Below are 21594 nucleotides of genomic sequence, written 5' to 3' on the forward strand. Positions count from 1 at the left end.
TTGGTGCCAGAGCCTGGGGAGGCCGCCCTGGCACCGGCATGCAAGGCGGTAACCAGCCTCAGGCTTCCTCTTTAGCTTCTCTTCCTCACTCTCCTCTTGCTCCCAACTGTAAAAGACCCACTGGCAGCTCATTAGAGCTCTTCTAGGGCCCCCTCGGGGCCAATAGCCAACTTTTGCAGTTTTTTCCGAATCTCTTGGCCTCAGGAGAACTGGCGGAGATCGCTGTGTATTCAATGAGAGCCTCTCTCAATCTGAGAAAATTGTTCTGTTTTCTTCCTGGGTTTGGGTTGACAGTTAATTTACCAACAGACCCAGATGTCCTTTACCAGAGACTTTGAAAGCCACCTCCTTAACAATTGCCCATGAAACCCTTGAGACAGACAAGATTAACCGCCATTTTTTTACCAACAGACCCAGATATCCTTTAAAGGCACAAACCTAGGGGCGCCTGGGCGGCACAGCGGTTAAGCGTCTGCCTTCGGCTCAGGGCGTGATCCCGGCATTCTGGGATCGAGCCCCACATCAGGCTCTTCCGCTATGAGCCTGCTTCTTCCTCTCCCACTCCCCCTGCTTGTGTTCCCTCTCTCGCTGGCTGTCTCTATCTCTGTCAAATAAATAAATAAAAAATCTTTAAAAAAAAATAATAAAAGCACAAACCTATGTCCGGTAGTCAATGCTTTAGCACTTTATCCTATTTGGAAAAGACCTGGATGTAATCCCATTGATCATCCAAGTAAAACTTTCTTAACAATTGCCCACGAAACCTTTGAGACCGAGAAGATTAACCGCCATTTTAACTCGAGCTTATTTGACCTTCAGCAAACCGAGACAGAATCATTCCCAGTTCTAAACCTCATCAGCTTGGACAGATGAGTAGATGCCATGCTTTTTTTCCACCAAAGTGGAAATATGCAGTCCATGTCAGGCTGGAGAAGACAGAATTTCTCCCAAAAAAGGCAGTTTCAGCAGCTGCTTGGGAATATTCCTTAACATTTCCGTCCTGTGGTAGACTAACCACAGTTGGCTCCAATGACAGCCATTAACCTGGGAAATGAATGAGGGAGAAATCCCCAGTACTGCTCAATCCCTCTGTGATTCGAGCTTGGAAGAGACGGTGATACCAATGTCCAAGGGGATCATTAGGATCTTAATTGGGGTCTTGAGAGGATCCCCAGTTGGGGTCTTGAGAAGGTACAGCTGGGGCTCCAGTTGGAAAGTGAAGCCACCCATGGGCTCACCCATCTCTTGATCCCCGTATCTTTCAGCAATGGCCAGAACCCCACATTTTTCTGCTTCGGAGAGGATCTGATTTAACAGAGCATTACATCCACGTTTGGAAAACTTTGAGGTCCCCCTTTATCTCAGGTCTCTCCTTGGTCCCCCTTGGCACACCACCTGTTCTAGCAGAGGGTAAAGCCCTCGAGCACCAGCAGGGGTTCCAACATAGGGTGGGAGAGGGAGGGGACGTGATCTTATCCTGGGAAGGATGGTACCTGGATGGAGATTCCCCTGCAGACTCCACTTGCCTAGCTACTTTTGATGTGGATGTGATGTTTCTTTGTTCCTCCCACCTCCCCACCTCCGGGGGGCGGGTCCGGAAGAGAACAGCCAGGAGGCTGGGATCAATCCTACGTTGCTGAGATCAGAACAAAAGAAAATGAGCCACCTTTTTCCCAGTTAAAATCAGGAAGTCAAAGTCCCTCAGGTGGCCATGTCTCATCCTCCAACCCCAGAACAAAAGAAAATGAGTTGCCTTCGTCCAGTTAAAACCAGGAAGGCATCCGAGTAAACGATATTGAGCGATTTACAGGTCTGATACTCTTCCTATAGCCTATAATGCCAGGAAGGGGCTCTAAAAGTGTAAGGGTCTTGGTCGGGGAATTACCTATCTACAAGCAGAGAGGAAAAGGCGTCCCTTCCCTCAATTTTTTATGGTTGATCAGAGAGACTGGGGAAGAGAGAAAAAGGCATTCTCCACCTCAGTTTCTCCTCATCTTTTCTGGATGTGTGGCCCTAGCTACTCATGAGACTGACAGTCAGAGCGGGTCCCCACCCCCACCCCACCCCTCCTCTCTGCCAGGTGCTGGGAGGAGTCGTGCTTACCAGGCTTGGCCCTACCTCTGGAGAGCCACCCTGGTTTCCCTGCCCTTAAGATGCCCTTGGAAGTCAGTGGATACTCTAGACTTTTTAGTGGAGTTGTTCGTCTGGCATAGCCACCTAATTATCTGGTCATTTTATTTTTTATTTCAAAATAAAATGACCATATGATCCAGAAATTCCACTACTGGAAACAGACCCAAAAGAATTGAAAGCAGGGACAGGAAGATGGATTTGTACACCAACGTTCACAGCAGCATTATTCACAATAGCTAAAGCATGGAAGCAACCTGGGTACCCACCGGTGGATGAGTACATACATAAAATGTGATTTGTACCTACAATGGGATTTTACTCAGTCTTAAAAAGGAAAGAAACTCTGACACATGCTACAACATGAATGGACCGGGAGGACATGATGCTGAATGAAACGAGCCTGTTACAAGAGGCCAAATACTGTATGAGTCCATTAACAGGACTTCCTAGAGTGGTTGAATTCATCGAAACAGAAGTAAAGTGGTGGGTGCCAGGGGCTGGGAGAGGGGAGGTATGGGGAGCTAGTGTTTAATGGGGTCAGAGTCTCAGTTTTGTAAGATGAGGAAAGATCTGTGGATGGATGGTGGCGAGGGTTATGTAACAATATGAATATACTTAATGCCACTAAAATGCACACTTAAAAATTGTTACAGTCGGGGCGCCTGGGTGGCTCAGTCAGCTGAGCATCTGCCTTCGGCTCAGGGCGTGATCCCGGGACCTGGGATGGAGCCGAGTCAGGCTTCTTGCTCAGCGAGGAGTCTGCTTCTCCCTCTCCCTCTGCCTGCCGCTCCCCTTGCCTGTGTTCTCTCTCTGTCAAATAAATAAATAAAATCTTTAAAAATAAATAAATAATAAAAATGGTTAAAATGGTGCATTTTATGTTATGTCTCACCACAATTTTTAAAATAAATAATTAAAAACAAAACAAAGCTAAAGGACTAACTAGGTCTTTCTAATTGGTAGCCTCGTGTGGTTCTAATGACAGCTCTATTGAGATATAACGCACAAACCATAAAATCTAACCTTCTGAAGTTCATGATTCTGTGGTTTGTCGTATATTCACGGATCTGTGCAACGTCACCGCTGTGGAATTTTAGAACACAGTCATCACCCCACGCAGAAACCCAGTACCCATCAGCAGGCACTGCCCCTTCCCCCCTTGCCCTGGCACGTGTGGACCTACCTTCTGCTTCTGCAGATTTGCCTAGTTTGGATATTTCATATGAATGACATCATATAACACGTGGTCTTTTGTGTCTGGTTTCCTTCAGTTAGCATAACGCTTTCACGGGTCACCCGCGCCATAGCACATGTCAGTGTTTCATTCCTTTATATGCCCAAATAATATTCCCTGGTATGGCTCTACCAACCTGGCTATCTGCTCATCAACTCTTGGTCATTTGAGTTGCTTCCACTTTGGGGCTGTTGTGACTTGCTTTGCTATGAACGTCAGTGTCCAAGTAGTTTTCTGAATATTCGTTTTCAATTCTTTGGGTTGTATATCTAAGCGAGGAATTACTGGGTCATATGGTAATTTTTGAGGGATGGCCAGATTGTCTTCCACAGAGAAGGCACCGTTTTATGTTCCCACCAGCAAGGCAGTGTCTGAGGGTCCAATTTCTCTACATCCTTGCCAGTCCTTGTTATTTTCCATTTTTTTAATTATAGTCATCCCCGGGGGTGTAAAGTATCATCTCACTGTGGTTTTGATTGGCATTTCGCTAATGACTCGTCTCGTGAGCATCTGTTGCAAGCCTTTCATTAATTTCGATTCATTTGCAGAGTTCCGAAAAAATTGATTTTTATATCTTTCCTAAGTGTTCCCATTGTTTTGGGGGGTGGAGATTTGTGGAGCTCCTCACACCACCAATTCAAAAGTGCCACGGCCCCGGCTGACTTCCTGGTAGACAACATGCATCCCATTACCATCATCATCCTGTCCTAGGGTCATTTCTACAACAGACAGAGTCTAACAGCATCATCGGAAAAGGATGAAATAAGCTTGAGGTCTCATCAGCTCGTAGATTCTCTAATTCTTAATTATTGTTCCACATCCTGTCTCCTCGTCGATACAAGCGTCTGGCAGCAGGCACGGTGGGATGCTCTGGGGCCCTCCCTCTGGTTCCCAGCACCGTGCTGTGCCTGCACTAGAAGACTCGAAGGTTCACTAGCCACAATCCAAGTGCTCAGTAAACACATGCGGCTAGTATAGGGGACTGCAGAGATCTAGAACATTCCACCACTGCACTGCTCCAGATACTTCCTCTCCAGCTGTCTCTGAGCACATGACAGGTGTTGGAGTCCAGGGGCTGAAGAGGCCCCAAGTCTCCTTCATTTGCAAACAGGCACCTCTCCTAATGGGTGCTGATTACTTTTTTTAAAAGATTTATTTGTTTATTGGGGGGAGGGGCAGAGAGAGAGAATCTTCAAGCAAACTCCCTCCTGAGCACAGAGCCCAACCTGGGACTCGATCTCATAACCCATGAGATCTAGACGTGAGCCAAAATCAAGAGTCAGACACGCTCAACCAACTGAGCCACCCAGGCGCCCCGGGTGCTGATTACTTTTAATAAACAAGGTAATATATGAAGAATATGACTTTTCTGGGTCATTTCCTACTACTTCTAGATAGAAATTTCCAGAGCAGTTCTGTGCAAGAGAAGATGCCTAAAGAAAATACCCCCCAAAATATCTTAAATAATGTTACCATTATTATTGGCTCCCAGGCCCCAGGGCCTTTTCTCTCTTTAGCAAGCACTCACTCAAGGGCAATCCAAGGTCAGCTGTCGTCTAATCCTTGCCAGATCTCCTGGTTCCCCAGCCAAGGCTGTCACTATCATACCCTCCGCCTCTCATAGACCAGCAGCTGGTCTCAGAAAGATTTAGTTAGGATTATAATATAGACCCATTGAGCAGAAATGGAGCAGCTGAGAAGCCCAAGTTGAGAGAAGGGCAGCCAACCGCACGGTCCAGGCCCACTGCTGGCTTCAAGCAAAAGGACCCTTTGGCATTAGCTGAGAATGACGAACACCAATTTCAAGCATTTCTGAACAATGTTCAAACTCTGATGACAAGGGTTTCTGTGTTGTAACTTTGTTTCACCATAATGTGGATGGTTTACTCTCTTCCCTAACTTTTGCCTACCTTCGTGTAAACGGGTAAAAACTAAGAATTAAAAAGACTCCTTAATGTCAGAGTTTCTCTGAAGAGTCATGTTCTTGCAGGAAGCAAGCGTTTACCCCTCTAATGTCCCAACGCCAGCCCCCAGCCCCAGGCAGCGCTGCAGCTCCCCGCCCACCACGCTTGGCTCCCGCTCTTCACGCAGTGCCCCATTCAGTTTCTCCTCGTGTCCCTTCTCTTGCTCACAGATTAACACCTTCCATGGAAAAGGCCTGGCTTTATGAGGGTGGGACCAGCCACATCATTTGAAGGGCCCAGGGGTAAATGAAAATGCAAGGCTCCTTGTTCAAAAATGCTTAAGAATTTCAAGATGGTGGTAGCAGAGCATTAAACCAAATGGGGACTCTCCTGAGTGTGGGGACAGGTTGCACACCCTTGACTTTGGCTTGAAATTGGTGTTTAATAAACAAGAATAGGATGTGAGAGTGAGCTCATCATAACCGCGGGACTAATTGAGTATCTGCTGTTCAGCAAAATCGGGTGAAGGACATCTGCGGCTGAATTTCCAGGTAAACGGAGCTGAAAATGCCGCCAGCCTTGTGGCCGCTTGCTAACTATCTGCATACAGTCAGGGCATTGGCTTTGTTCACCAATAAAAAAAAATCAGCTAATTCTAAAAACAAAAAATGTGCGTTCTTGATAGCTCCGTCTTCCGGGCCCACCTGACACACCATCCCGTCTGCCTGAAAATTGACGCCCTCCCCAGGACAAGCCAGAAGAATACTTAGAATACTTGAATTTATTAAACTTGCCGGTCGGTTCGGCCCAAGGAAGCTAGACTGGCTGAGCCAACAGCACTCCTCTGACTGGATCTGAGGGCGAAGCACCTCAGAGGGTGATCGGCCCCCCACCTGGGCCACCACCCCACCCACTCACCAGCCTTGAAGGAGACGAGCGAGCGGGGAGAAGCAGCTCTTCTTTGAAGGGGGGGCGGGGGAGAACACGGTGAAAGCAGTCACCTCGGGACGCCTGGGTGGCTCAGTCGGTGAAGCGTCTGCCTTCGGCTCAGGTCATGATTCCAGGGTCCTGGGATCGAGCCCCACGTTGGGCTCCTTGCTCCATGGGGACCCTGCTTCTCCCTCTGCCTGCCGCTCCCTCTGCTTGTGCTCTCTCTCTCCCTCTGTCTCTCTCTCTCTGACAAATAAATCAATAAAATCTTAAAAAAAAAAAAACCAGTCTCCTCAAGTTGCCCTTCAAGAGAGTGTTTGCTACAGAGAGAAGCAGAGTTCATCTCGCATGTTCACATGATCCTTGGAGACGCAGGCCAGCTCCCACAACGTCACCTGCAAGGACAAGAGAAACAATCCAGACTAGGGCCCCGGCTCAGTCGAGCCCTGGTTCTGGAAAGACAGTTAACATCGCACCCTACGGAAGAAGGTGCAGGGTTGGGACAGTGGAGAGAACGGCTGACGTCATTTCCACCTTTTCCTGTTCATACACGATACTCCCCAAATACCCAAGCCCCCTTTTCTTCCAAAATTGCTACAGCAGAGTGGGCTTGATTCAATTAAAATGTGCAAGTGGGCTGACCATAATCCCGGGGCCACCAAGCCCGTACACCATCCTTGAGTGAATTTGAGAAAGGTACTCCCCTCTGGGCTGCTTCCTGGGCACCCAGCTTGATGAGTGAAGGGTGCCTTGGCACATGCTGGAAAGATCCCAACCCCTCCCACCCTGGGGAGATATGGCTTCACAGCACGATGCCCAGCTTGGCCAGCAAAACGTGCGCTCTATTTCACCACCCCGTCCCCACCCATTTGGCTAGGCCCCTTGCTCAGTGAACAGGCTGCACGGCTGTACCCAGGGGTTCTGCTCAATCACTAAACGTCAAGCTGCTCTACAATAGGGAGGAAAGCAATTCACCTGGCCTGATTCTTATCATGTGCAATCTACTGATAATTCTTAGAACATCACAGCAATAACTATTTTTTTTTTTAAAGAGGAGGCCTGTTGACTCAAGAGAATCTCAGGAAATTTTCAGGTTATATAAAAGGAAGTGAAAAAAACTTAGATAAAACTCAGAAAGACATTTGGGCCTTTGCCCAACCGCAGAGGAATACATGATGTGGTCTGTATAGTCAGCTGGAGGTGAGTTCAGTTTCTGGCCGCATGACCCTGGGCAAGTGATTTAGCCTCAGTCTCCCCATCTGGAAAATGGATGTGTACCTAAAAATGTGTACCTCAGGACACCTGGGTGGCTTAGTCAGTTAAGCATCTGACTCTTGTTTTTGGCTCGGTCATGATCTCAGAGTTGTGAGAGCAAGCCCTGCGTGGGGCTCCACGCACAGCGGAGGGGAGGTCTGCTCGAGATTCTCTCTCTTCCTCTCCCTCTGCCCTTCCCCCTCTAAATATAAATAAATAAATAAATAAATAAATAAATAAATAAATAAATAACTTTATTTTAAAAAATGTGTACCTCACAGGGCTATTCTGAAGATTACAAAAAGTAATGTTCATTCAGCTAATACTTACTGAACACTTCTGACATGGCAGGGCCATGGCAGGCACGGAAACAACTGTGAATTTATAGACAGGGTCCCTACAGTTTAGTATGGAGTCAAAAATAATATAAAATTTACATTAGGATAAGAGTTATGAGAGGGTATGGGGGGGGGCTGACCTGGTCAGGTGGGTTGGAGATTGTTCCTAGTTAGTCTGTGGTCTGAAAAAAGAGTAGAGGCTACCAAGCAATGTGAGAGGTGAAGACAGACCCAATCAGACTGGAAGGGCATGTGCAAGAGTCCTGTGGCAGGAGGAAGCTTGGCTCCATCATGGAAGCAAGGCCACTGGGGCTGGAGCACAGAAATTAGGGAGTAATATCAGAGGAGGCTGGAGGGAGGTAACTGGGGCCAAACTGGGCAGAGTCTTGAGGATGCAATAAGGATAGGACTCTTCATCCTATGAGCAATGGGAAGTGAAGGTTGAGTCTTACGCAAGATGGGGCAAGAGGTGAGAGGAGGCAAGTGTGATAGGATTACATTGCTTTTTGAAAAAAATCACACTGGCCATGGAGTAGAAAGTAGATCGGAAGAGAGCCAGAGTGCTGTGGGGACCAACTTGTAGGTCACTGACGACATCCAGGTGAGATAGGGTGATGCCTGGATTCAGATGGAGGTAATGGGGAGAGGAAAAGGGGTCTCACCAGGGAAGAAGCAGGAAACAGACTGGATAGGCAATGTGGCAGGAGGGGCCAAGAGCTTCATCCAGGCGACCCCCAGACCTGGGACATATGGTTCTAGATGGACGCTGGTGTCATTCACTAGGACAGGCAACGCCAGAAGAGGACCACATTGTAGGGGGAGGTTCTAATTTAATGTAAGTAATACTGAATTTAAGATGTTTTGTCTCCAAATAGAGGCACCAAGAAAGCAGTTGTGCCCGCACCTCTGATCTCAAAGGAAAAAAGCCACTACAATGTGCTACAGGTGAAAATCCATGAGCCATGTGTGTAGAGGGGGCACCTAAAGCCGTAGTTGCAGATAAGGCCACCTCAACACTGCTTGGATCATTTGTAAACTTAAAAAAATTATTTACCTGATTGTGTATTCTTGTTTTATATTCAAGTCAAAAATAAATATTTTTTATTTTATTTTATTTTATTTTTTTTTATTTTATTCTATTTTATTTTATTCTATTTTATTTATTTTATTTTATTTTATTTTATTTTATTTTATTCTATTCTATTCTATTCTATTCTATTCTATTTTATTTTATTTTATTTTATTTTAAAGTAATCTCTACATCCAACGTGGGACATGAACTCACAACCCTGAGATCAAGAGTCGCATGCTCTTCTGACTGAGCCAGCCAGGTGCCTCCAACAGATACATATTTTAAACTTTGTATGCTGTTCCTAAAGATTTTATATCTCTGAAAGTATGGCAAGACGACATCCATCATCTGGCCATGGAGGACATGAGTTCAAGAGAAGCTTCAACACCCAGAAATCTCTGGAAACCTGAATGTATTAGTCATACATGGCCGTGTAACAAATTATTCAGAAATTTAGCAGCTCAGAACAACAAATGTCTTATCTCACAGTTTCTGTGGGTGAGGAATCCAGGAGCCACTGAGCCAGGTACTTCTGGGTCCGGGTTCCTCATGAGGTTGCAGTCAGGAGGCTCTGGGGCTGCCGTCACCTGAAGGCTGCACTGGGGCTGCTTCCAAAAGACTCTCATTCACAGCTGGTGGCGGGAGGCCTCATTCTTTGCCACGTAGACCTGTCCACCGAGCTGCTTGAGTGTCCCCACCACATGGCGCCTGACTTCCCCAGAGCTAGTGATCCGAGAGAGACGGTGGAGCCACAATGGCTTTTATGTCCTAATTTCAGGGGTCACACATAGGCTTTCCCACCACATTCTATTCACACACACACACACACACACACAGAAAAATAAAAGAAAAGAAAAAAATGAGGCACTAAGTCCAGGCCATGCATGACAGGAGGGGAATTAGGCTTCATCTTTTGAAGGGAGGAGTATTGAAGAATTGGTGGACATTTTTTAAACCTCTTGCTAAAATTACATAATTAAGTTCTTTGACATGAAACAGCTCCTTCCTCCAGGCTTCTCCGTGGCCTTCCACTTTCAGAGGGGGTGGACACTGGACCCACGTCTGCTGCTCTCCCCGGCTATTATACTCAACTGTCCTTAAGCCCAGAGCTTTCACTGCATCCCTCTGAGAGCACACAGGGTGAGGTTCAAGTTGACACCGATGAGGGCCTGGCTGTCTACACTGGTTCTCCATGGCTTCCTCTACCTTCGTCCTCTGGATTCTGGTCCTCAGTCTGCACATCTGGAAACAAAATGCCATCACATCCTCAGAGAGGAACCAGGCTCTGGTGATGTAGTCCCCACTGAACTCATTTTTGAGAGTCTACTTTACAAACACCTAGACTAATTTTTAAACCAGGACACCAATGTGCTTGTGGCCACAATCCTCGGGCCTGAGGAACACGGGTCCATTCAGAGCTATACTGAGCCCTGGGCAGCTCCAAGGGGTGAGTTGCATACAAATACCCCAAGGTATGCCTTGTATTCCCTTCCTTGGGAAACAGGACAAAGGAGTAGAGGTGAAGGCCTTCGGAGAGGCCATGTGTCCCTGCCTGGCTTCCACCAGCCACACTGAGGACCTCAACACACTAGCTCGGTCCTGCCTGGCTCTGGACCATTCTGGACCAAGGCAAGTAGAATATTTATACCCTTCAGGGTCTGGAATTCAGCTGGTCATGGGAATCCTGGTATCCAAGGCGCCAGCTTGGACACTCTCTGGGCCCCAGAGCTGTATTAGTTAGTCTACAGAGCCAAAATAACAGTGGCTTTGATATTGGCTCTATGCCCAGTATGGAGCCCAATGTGGGGCTTGAACTCATGACCCCGAGATCAAGACCTGAGATCAAGACCTGAGCTGAGATCAAGAGTTGGATGCTTAACCGACTGAGCCACACAGGTGCCCCAACAGTGACTTTTAAACAATTAATTTCTCTCTCCTGTTATAGGCCAGACATAAGCCATCCAGGCTGGGAGGAATGTGTCTCCACAGCATGAGAGAACTAAGAGTATTCTCTTGTAGCTCTGTCATCCTTTGGGCATTGCCTTTGTCCTCACAACCCAAGATCTCTATCATCATGTCTCATTCCAGCCATCGGGAGGTGGGGGCCTGCTGCTTCTTTCCCTTAAGAACATAGCCTAGAGTGTACCCACTTCCCCGTGACTCACATCCTATTGGCCAGAACCTGGTAGACGGCCACACCTGGCTGCAAGGGAGGCTAGGGGGTGTAGGCTTGATTCTGGGTAGCCACTGGCCCAGCGAAAAAGCCAGTGTGTCTTGGTATAAGAAAGGAAATATGGGGGCGCCTGGGTGGCTCAGATGGTTGAGCCTCTGCCTTCGGCTCGGGTCGTGATCTCCAGGTCCTGGGATCAAGACCCAGGTCAGGCTCCCAACTCAGTGGGGAGTCTGCTTCTCCCTCTCCCTCTGCCTCTCACCCTGCTTGTACTCTCTTTCTCTCTCTCTCTCAAATGACTAAATAAAATCTTTAAAAAAAAAAAAAAGGAAATACAGGTATAGGGCAACCAGCAGTTTCCACCATCAGAATGTTGTTTACTCCTTGCCATCATCACAATAAGGATAATTTACGTTTATCAAGGGCATTCCAGGCATGAGGCACCGTGCAAGGGTCTGACCAGCATTCTAGCCCAGTGTGCACCACAAGCCTGTTACTATGCCTGCTTACACAGGAGGAAACCGAGATTCAGAAATCTCAGCAACTCTTCCCAGTTCACCCAGCTGGGCAGCTCAAAGCCTGCATTTAGACCACCGGCTAATTCCACATCAACACGTGACCTAGAGCAGCCGTCTGCAGCAACAGAACGCGAGCCACATATGTAATTTTAAATTTCCTAGTGGCCACATTTTTTAGAAGTTTCAAAAAAATTAATTTACAGTATACATCATAATAAAAGATATTTTATTTAACCCAGTGTATCCCAAATATTATCATTTCAACATGTAATCAATATAAAACAGTTTTGCTGAGGGCACCTGGGAGGCTCAGTTTGTTGAGTGTCTGCCTTTGGCTTGGGTCATGATCTCAGGGTCCTGGGGTCGAGCCCTGCATCAGGCTCCCTGCTCACTGGGGAGTCTGCTTCTCCCTCTGCCCCTCTCCCGGCTCGCTCTCTCTCTCAAATGAATAAGATCTTTAAATAATAATAACAACATTATTAATGAGACCATTTGCATTCTTCTGTGGGTCTCTACCAGCACTCTAGTGCCTAGATGCTTCGCATGTCTCAACTCATTTCACTGTCACAGCTGACCTGGGGTCCAACAGTCCTTCCACATAGTTTTCTTCCTTTTTTTTTTTTTTTAAGATTATTTGTTTGAGAGAAAGAGCGAGAGCGAGTTGGAGGAGAGGCTGAGGGAATCTCAAGCAGACTCCCCACTGGGGCTCGATCTCACGACCCTGAGATTACAACCTGAGCCAAAATCGAGAATCAGACATTCAACAGATTGAGCCATCCAGGCACCCCCTGGCAGGGTTTTATATTCATTTGACAAACTAGGAAACCGAAGTGCAGAGGTCAGGTAACCTGCCCAAGGTCACAAAGGGCTCAGAGCCGACTTGAGTGGACAGAGAACAATTCTGCACCGAGTCTAGCCTGGGATCTCTACCGGCTGTGGGACCCTCAGCAATCCCGGCAACCTGCAGCTCCTTGTTTCCTTTGTTCATTCAGCAAGCAGCACACGTCATCTGCCCCACGGAGCTTACAGTTAAATGCGCTGGAGAGATATTTACTAACCTAAGACCGACAGAAATGTCTGTGAAATTAAAGTTGTAATGAGGGTCACAAAAGAGAGATCCTGGAGGTTAGAGAAGACAGCCCTAAGATGAAACAGGAAAGACTTGGGGTTAGCTCTGTGAAGAGGGGACCGGTCCAGGTGGTCCGGTGGGGGGCCCAAGTGTCAATGAAAGCCCTAATGGCAAGCTGACAGTGTGGCGGTGTGGCTGAGGCTGCAGAAAGAACAAAGGGTGAGTAAAGGTGGGGGTGGGAAGGTCAGGTGCAGAGGCTTGAGGAACCCATTGAAAGTGTTCTCAGCCCAGGGTGGGGCTGACATGACTGTATTTGAATTTCAAACAGATCACAGGGGCGGGATGGGGAGGGCACTGTGGGGAGTGGAGGAGGGTAACAATAACAAACCGCACAAGGTTAAGGAGTGCAGATAACACAGAAGAGGCCCCGCTTGGTGCCCAGCCCCTCCTGTGCAGCAGATCCCAGCTGCTCTTATTATGCTCTTATTATTAGGTGCTCCCAGGGTTTACTGTCTTTGAAGCCCATCTCCCTTTCCACCACAGATAGAATCCAGTGCCTGAGACATGATGGTAACTCAATAAACAGTAATTTGTTCAAGGTTCGTGGCTTTGTTTTGTTTTGTTTTTAATTTTGCCTCCCTCCTCGGCACCCCCATCCAGAAAGCCCTAGTTTCACATAGCAACGGACAGGGAATCTGGGAAGGACCGTTTGACTAACAATCCTGGCCTGCGCCACTCTGCCGCCACCTGGTGGCAGCATGCCTACAGCACAGAGCAATGGCTCTGGGCAACATCTGTGTCAAAAATAAATGAGAGATACACTACTGAACAGTACACTTAAAGATGGCTAAGATGGTAAATTTTATGTGATATGTCTTTACCACGATTTAAAAAATAATTAGTTAAAGTGTAAAATGAATGTAAAGGGTAAAATTAGTCCTTTCTCACTTAGGATATCACATTGCTTATCTTGGGATTATGTTGTAGCACTCTCAAATTTTATTTCTCACTTAATACAAATAACATCATGACATGACAGTTCAAAGTATTTCCGTCCTATCTCTGCACTTCCCTCAAGCCCTTTAAAATTTCTCTTTGGTATCCCTGGAGCAGGGTTGTGATGATATACTATCACACATGTGTTATTAATTATGCTACGGATTATAAATATTACATATTATATTTACAAATACTGCTGCTATTTGACTCAATCCTCTCAAAGACACCCTTTACTCAGTTTGCAGCTTCCCAAAGTAAAATCTCAACACCACGTTCTATCTGATCTGTGTCTGCTAGGGTACAAATATGTGACCTGCCCACCCCGTGTGTTACCAACAGCAGTGTACGACTGGCCCTGACCTTAACCCTTTCTATCATTTCTAACAAATGTGAGGTCCTCGTGGTCCCCGTTTGCAGTCCAAGTCCAGGAAAGCAAAGACGGGAGCTGGTTTGAAGTCTCCCCTCATTGTTCCCCGAGGGCTCCCACAATGGTTTCTCCACGCCCACTCACGGCCACAATATAAAAGACCCAGTCCACAGTCTACTCTGCTCCTTACCAGCTGTGTGACCTCCAGCCAATCACCTAACCTCTATGCGTTTATGGAGTCCCTCTCAGTAAAATGGGATTAACAAGGTCTTTCTCACGGGAGGATGCTAAAAACCAAATGACAACGTATAGAAAAATCACCGTCCACCACACGGCACTGTGCAAATACTGTATTACCCCCATTGAGGCGATGGTTGTTTGACTGTTCGTTTTGGCTGCAATTAAAACGTGGACGTGGGGTGGAGACCTGGGCTGGATTGGGGTCCGCATTTGCCATTTAGCTGAGAACTTTCCCTGGACTTCTCACCTCCCTCTCGGAGCTTCCGTATTCACATTTGGGAAATAGAAGTAACTATTCCATGAACTCAGGGATTGTGCCATCATTACACGACATAGCAAAGGTCAAAGGGCTGTCCCAGAGCAAGGGTGCAGCACATGGGACCCAAGAGCTCTCTCAGAACACAGGCTGTTCCAGAACCTTCCTGGAGAGTAGCCCATCCCTGACCAACCTTGGCCACATGGACCAGGAGGTGCCCTGCCCTGCACCGTTGGCAGCCTGGGTTTTCACCCACAGATTTGAGCAGGTTGCTGCTTGAGACATTGCTTGTATCTTATTCCCTGACTATACAGTCCGTTGAGACGACAAGCCACTCAAAAAAGTAGTGACAGACACTCCTACCCCCTCCCCAGCCCTTCAGGACAACAAGGTTTATTCACAGCTTAACAGGAATTATATTAATTATATAGTATCTCAAATTGAAGAAAATTGTGGACATTTATATTAGATTATATTGCTTATAACACACATAACCTTGTTTAAAATAAAAGCTTTATTGGGATAATTCACCCTATAAAAGGGTACAATTCGGGGGTTTTTACTATATTCACAATGTTATATACTCACACTGTTGTGCAAGCATCACCACTATCAAATTTTAGAACATTTGCATCACCCCAAAAAGAAACCCTATACCCATTAGCAGTCACTCCCTCCCCCAGCTCCTGGCAGCCACTAATCTATTCTCCCTCTCCATGAATGGATTTGCCTCTTCCGGACATTATATATAAATGGAAGCATACACTATGTGGCCTTCTGTTTCTTCCTTCCCTCCTTCCTTCCTTTCGTTCTTTCTCTCTTTCTCGCCTTACTTTTTTTTGAGAGCAAGGGAGAGCGCACGCTCAAGGAAGGGGGGAGTTCAGGAGGGGACGGACAGAGAAAATCCCAAGCAGACTCCCACTGAGCACAGAGCCCCTACGCAGGGCTCAGTCTCACGACCCTGAGATCATGACCTGAGCCAAAATCAAGAGTCGGACACTCAACTGACTGCGGCAGCCAGGCGCCCACGCATCTTTATTACAGCTTTCCCGGGTGTGAAGTGACCTGATTTGCATCTTCCTAAAGACGGGAGGGGGGGTGTTGGGGGGGTTGTTAAGCATATTTTCATGTGCTTATGGGCCATTTGTGTATCCTCTTTGGGGAATGTCCATTCAAGTTCTTCGCCGCTTCTAAATTGGGTTATTTGTCTTTCCGTTGTTGAGCTGTGAGAGTTCTTTATGGTTCCAGATACTAGACCTTTATCAGATACATGATTTGCAAATATTTTCTCCTATTCTGTGGATTATCTTTTCATTTTCTTGATAGTGCTCTTTGATGCGCAAACATTTTTAATACATGATCTTTTATCTTTTATTTTAGTTTTTAGGTTTTTTGTTTTGTTTTTTTTTTTTTACAGAGAGAGAGACAGCCAGCGAGACAGGGAACACAAGCAGGGGGAGTGGGAGAGGAAGAAGCAGGCTCCCAGCGGAGGTGCCAGATGCGGGGCTCAACCCCAGGACTCTGGGATCACGCCCTGAGCCGAAGGCAGACACTTAATGATGGAGCCACCCAGGCGCCCCCTAATACGTGATCTTTTAAAGTGAATGTTTGATTTATTATAAAAGTGATGTATTTTATTACATTCATGAGTTAAAAGAGAAAACCATTCTCTTGTGCTTGGGTACAATTCAGCAGCCATTCCTAAAAAACTAAGTAAAACAGAACTGGAAGAAAACAACCAAACCCTGATTAGGCATTCTTAACAAAACCAGTAGCAACCACCAAAGCACATGAGGCCATGCCGACGCCACAGCTCCTAGAAACAGCAAAAGGGCAAGATGCCCATTGTGCTTCAACTGTGATTTTTTTAAAGATTTATTTATTTTCTTATCTGAGAGAGAGTGAAAGCGAGAGAGATCACAGAGGGAGAGGGAGAAGCAGACTCACCACTGAGCAGAGAGCCTGATGAGGGGCTCAATCCCAGGACCCTGAGATCACAACCTGAGCCAAAGGCAGATGCTTAACCGACTGAGCCACCCAGGCGCCATCAACTGTGATTTCAAGGTTTGGATCAATGCACTGAGACAGGAAAATAAAAGTATTAGTATCAGTATTTGAAAAGAAGGGAAAAAATATACCTTTCTCTGTAACAATATAATCTAGAAAATCTGAGGCTTTTCTAAAACATTAAAATTAATAAAAGGATTTGGCAAAAATGACTGGTTTCAAGAAATACGTACAATAAACCAATAGCTGGGGCACCTGGGTGGCTCAGTCGGTTGAGTGTCCAACTCATGGATTCAGCTCAGGTCGTGATCTCAGGGTTGTGAGATCGAACCCCTCATCGTGTTCCACGTTCAGCGGGGAGTCTGCCTGAGATTCTCTCTCTCTCCCTCTGCCCCCCCACTCTCTCTCTCTCAAATAAATCAAAAAACAAAACAAAACAAGACAAAAAAACCCAATAGCTTTTCTTTGAACTGGCAAAGAACAAAAGAAGTCAGTGTGGGGAAAAGTATTCCATTCACAAGAGCAACAAACACTATTGTGTCAATAATTTGAATTAAAAAAAAGGATCTATATAGGGGCGCCCTGGTGGCTCAGTTGGTTGGGCGTCTGCCTTCGGCCCAGGTCATGATCCCAGGGTCCTGGGACTGAACCCCATGTTGGGCTCTCTGCTAGGCAGGGAGCCTGCTTCTCCCTCTCCCTCTGCCGGTCACTCCCTCTCCCTCTGCCGGTCGCTCCCCCTGCTTGTGCACTCTCTCTCTCTGTCAAATAAATAAGTAAAATCTTAAAAAAAAAAAAAAAAAAAAACAGGATCTATGTGGAAAAAAACTAGAAAGTTGTATTTAAGGACATAAACATAAGGCCTAGAAAAATGAAGAGATATCAGGATCATGCTTGGAATGCTTTATATCATTAAAGTATCAATTCTTGGGGCACCTGGCTGGCTCCGTTAGTGGAGTATGTGGCACTTGATCTCAGGGTTGTGAGTTCGAGCCCCATGTTGGGTGTGATTACTTAACAATAATATATTTTTATTAAAAAAATGTATCAATTCTTCCCAAGTAAATAAAAAAAAATTTAAATACCTCCAATCAGAATGGCCTGGGATGGGCTAGAAAACATAAAACGATTTCAAAGTTTAAAATTGTTCCTTAAAAATTGTTTCAAAAATAGCAAAATGCTTCAACAGCTTTTAAAAGTAACTATAAAGTTACTCGGGGCAAAGACTGCTAAGTGCTCAGCCAGCATTAACTCCCTCCTTTCTTACTAACAAAACTTGTATATTAATGAGGATAGCAATGTGTCACCACCATAATATTACATTATAACTTATGAACTTGCATTTCCTAGCCTCCCTTAAAGATGTGGCTTTGTGACTAAAAGCTAAAAGTTGCTGGGAAGGGTTTATAGAATGACTCCTTCAGAGAGGAATAGATGAAGGTTTGGAAAAGTCTTTCCCCCTTTTCTTCCTACTTGGAATATGAGTGTGGTGGTTGGCATCCCAGAAGCCATCTTGGACTCTGAGCTGACCTTAAGCTAATACGAGGATAGTGGAACAGAAAGATGGAAGGATCCGGGGCGCCTGGGTGGCTCAGTCGTTAGGCGTCTGCCTTCGGCTCAGGGCGTGATCCCGGAATCCTGGGATTGAGCCCCACATCAGGCGCCTCCCCTGGGAGCCGGCTTCTTCCTCTCCCACTCCCCCTGCTTGTGTTCCCTCTCTCGCTGGCTGTCTCTCTCTCTGTCAAATGAATAAATAAAATCTTAAAAAAAAGAAAGAAAGAAAGAAAGAAAGAAAGAAAGAAAGAAAGAAAGAAAGAAAGAAAGAAAGAAAGGAAGGAAGGAAGATGGAAGGATCCAGTCGCTGATGAACACAAAGCCACCACATCAGCCCTGAGCTGCCCATTTCTGGAATTCTTTTATCTGACAGAGAAATAAACTTCTGTTTTGTCCAAGTCACTGTTATTTTAGGATTTGGCTGTATGTTCCTGATCCAAAACCTATTTGACACACTACTATAATCAAAAAAAGTATTATCCTGACACAGAAAAGGCAAAGAATAAATCAGTGGAATGGGAAAAAAATCCAGAAATAAATCCAAGTATTTATGGAGACTTAATACATGAAAAGATCACAGTCAATTCATTTGGAGAAGAATGTTTCATTTACTAAGTTTACCTGGCATACTGGCTGTTTGGAAGAAAACAAAGCTAAATCCTTCCTCACATTATAAATAAAATTAATTCCAGGTGGAGTGGAGATCTAAAGGTGAAATGTAAAACAATTAAATTAATAAAAGAGAAGTTAGAAGAATATTTGCATAAATGAGCTTAGATTGGGGAGACTTCATTAGGCAAAGCAGGGAACCAAAAAGCCATAAAGGAAAAGATAGACATAAAAATGGTAGGGGCGCCCGGCCGGCTCAGTGGGTGGAGCATATGACTCCTGATCTCAGGGTTGTGATTTTGAGCCCCACGTTGGGGATAGAGACTACTTAAAATAAAAACTTTTTAAAAAATTGTAAAACTTTGGTAGAAGAAAGTGCAAAGTTAAAATACTGGTTGGAAAAAGTCTGGGTGCGACACACTTGCTAGACAGTGGTTATCATAAAATCTTTTTAAAAAATTGTATAAGAAAGTGCAAAGTTAAAATACAGGTTGGAAAAAGTCTGGGTGCAACACACTTGCTAGACAGTGGTTATCCTCTCTGACGGGTCTGCAAACATCTTCTGTAAATGACAGATGGTAGATATTTGAGGTTTAAGGGTCATAAGGTCTCCGTCACAACTACTCAAGTCTGCCTTCGTAGCACAAGCTCAGCCATAGACCAAAAACAAATGAGCACGGCTTCTTCCAATAAAATTTTATGCATAAAGAAATTTGGATTTCATATCATTTCCATACATCTCGAAATATTCTTCTTCTTTTGATTGTTTTCAACCATTTAAAAATGTAAAAAATATTCTTAACTTGAAGGCCTTACAGAAACAGACAGCTGGCCAGTTTTGGCCTGAGGGCCATAGTTTGCGACCTCTGGTCTATGATATACGAAGAACACCTGCTACTTGGTCATAAAAGGCAAAGGACAAAGGATGTAGACATGGTAGCTGCAGAAGAGGAAATCTAAATGTCCAGTAAGCATTTGTAACAGGATGTGGAATGAGATTTTTCCTGTTATCTGAGCACAATATATAACACATAATCCCACATTGTAGAGAGAGAGTACTGACATGCTCTTGAAAGCTTTCTATAAAACACCAGCGCCAGTCTGTTGACAATCGGCCCCCATCACCCACCTCCAGATAGTAACAGGCAGCTACTAATTCAGGAAAGGACTGACAGGGGGGAGAGTTGGTGTCAGACCTAGTCTATTTGACACTCAGAGCAGATGATTTAAATCCTCCTCTTCTCTACTACATTATTTTTAGCATTTATTTTTATCATGAAATGAAACTATACCCAACATGGAAGGCTTTACATATTTCAAAATAGTTCTAGACATTCGATAACTTCCTCTTTTGCTTTTTATTTTTCTTTCTTAGGCTCTACTGAGTCAATGTCTTTTCACATAAGGACAGTGCCCCTTGGCACTAATCTGGCACTGCTGTAAAGGTATTTCATGGATGTAATTATAGTCCCAAATCATTTGGCCTTAAGAGAGGGAAATTATTTGGGTGGACTTGATCTAATAACACAAGCCTTTTAAAAACAGAGTTCCTCTGGCTGGTTGAAGAAACCCCTAGAAAGGAATCCAGCTCGGCCAACACCTTGATTTCAGCCTCACCGAGCAGGGAACGAGACATGGAGACACGCTATGCCGAGTCATCTGACCTAGAGAACCTTGGGCTAATAAGTGGATATTGTTTCAAGCCACTAAATTTATGATAAATCATTACGTAATAATAGAAAACTATTAACACCCTTTATTGCTTGTACCCAGGAGGACCACTCCTACTCTCTGTCCTCGGTACCCACCAGTAAGAGGCCTTAGGGGAGGGGGAGGGTTTTCCCTCTCCACCCAGCCCTTGAATGGGGGAGCAGACAAAACTCTGCTCCAGGTTGCCTGACTGAGGCTAAGACAGGGTGCTCTGGCTCTCTGCGTGGCCCCTGTCCCTCATCTCATTCCCTAGAAGACTTTGGCCTCTGGTACAGTCTTGAGAATCACTGCTTTGTTAAAACCCCATACTTTCCTTAGTCCCTACCTTTGGATATTCAAACAAGTTCCATTTTTAATATTGTAAATGAGGCTACCACAAACATCTTTGTGCATAAAACTTTGTCTGGATTTTGGCTGGTTTTCTTGGGATAAGAAATGCGGTATCAAGAGTAAATGAACATCTTTAAGGCTCCTCATCCATATTGCCAAACTTTTCTAGGAAGATCCTCAGTCTACCACTCCATTAGGGGAGTATGATGTCTAAGGTTATTGATCCAAGCTGAGCCAACAGATGGTGGCTCAAAGACTTAGAAAATATTTCAGGGGGAAGGCCACCTTTTCATTTCACTTCTACTCTCTCCCTCTTAGTGAACCACCTTCACTCCCAAGTTTCCAGTCGCCCACTGGGAACTTCTACCGGAAAATCCCAAAGGCACCCAAACCGAACGTGTCCCAAATTAAGGCATTTCTCACCTTTCCACCCCTTTTCCACCAAAACGCCTGATTTTGAAAACACTGGAACCAAGCTGATAACCATTGATGATAACCAACTAGACTCCCTAACGACAGCACGCTTTTAAGATAAGCGAGGACACGATACGTGCAAAGATGACGACGGGGACAGAAAAGGAACGTCTTGCGCTGGCCACAGAAGCTTTGGGAGGTTTGCAGGGTGTATACACAACAGCGCCCGCGCACCAACTCACAGGACAAGAGGGTGACGAACAGTCGTCACGGAGCTTCGCCCAGAACGCACTGCCCGAAATACAGGTAACCCCGGCTGGCACCGAGATGCGATTTAGGTAGGCGAGCCAAGCACGTCGCGCCCCACAACCCAGCTTTCGCGCCTTACGAGACAAAACTGCGCAGCCGCCATAGGGTAGGCGGACCGCCGGGCGCGGCGCCGGGCGCGCTAGAGGGCGTGTGGGCCTTTGTGCGCACGCGCCTTTGTGC

At 45.8% G+C, this 21594-nt stretch overlaps 1 long non-coding RNA gene across 2 annotated transcripts; it reads right to left on the bottom strand.

Moving 5' to 3' along the window:
- Positions 1–2101: 2101 nt before the first annotated feature.
- On the bottom strand, positions 2102–21558 carry LOC123778343 (uncharacterized). Of its 2 annotated transcripts, none has more exons than XR_006775900.2 (3): positions 21348–21558; positions 9353–9672; positions 2102–6596 (listed from the first exon to the last, which is right to left on the bottom strand). It is a non-coding gene; the product is annotated as an uncharacterized LOC123778343 (long non-coding RNA). The 2 variants fall into 2 exon arrangements; XR_006775901.2 differs by having other exon boundaries at positions 21115–21558.
- Positions 21559–21594: the final 36 nt, after the last annotated feature.

This window comes from Ursus americanus, chromosome 24 (assembly GCF_024610735.1).
Source record: "Ursus americanus isolate L20-20 chromosome 24, mUrsAme1.1.p, whole genome shotgun sequence".
Taxonomy (NCBI): Eukaryota; Metazoa; Chordata; class Mammalia; order Carnivora; family Ursidae; genus Ursus; species Ursus americanus.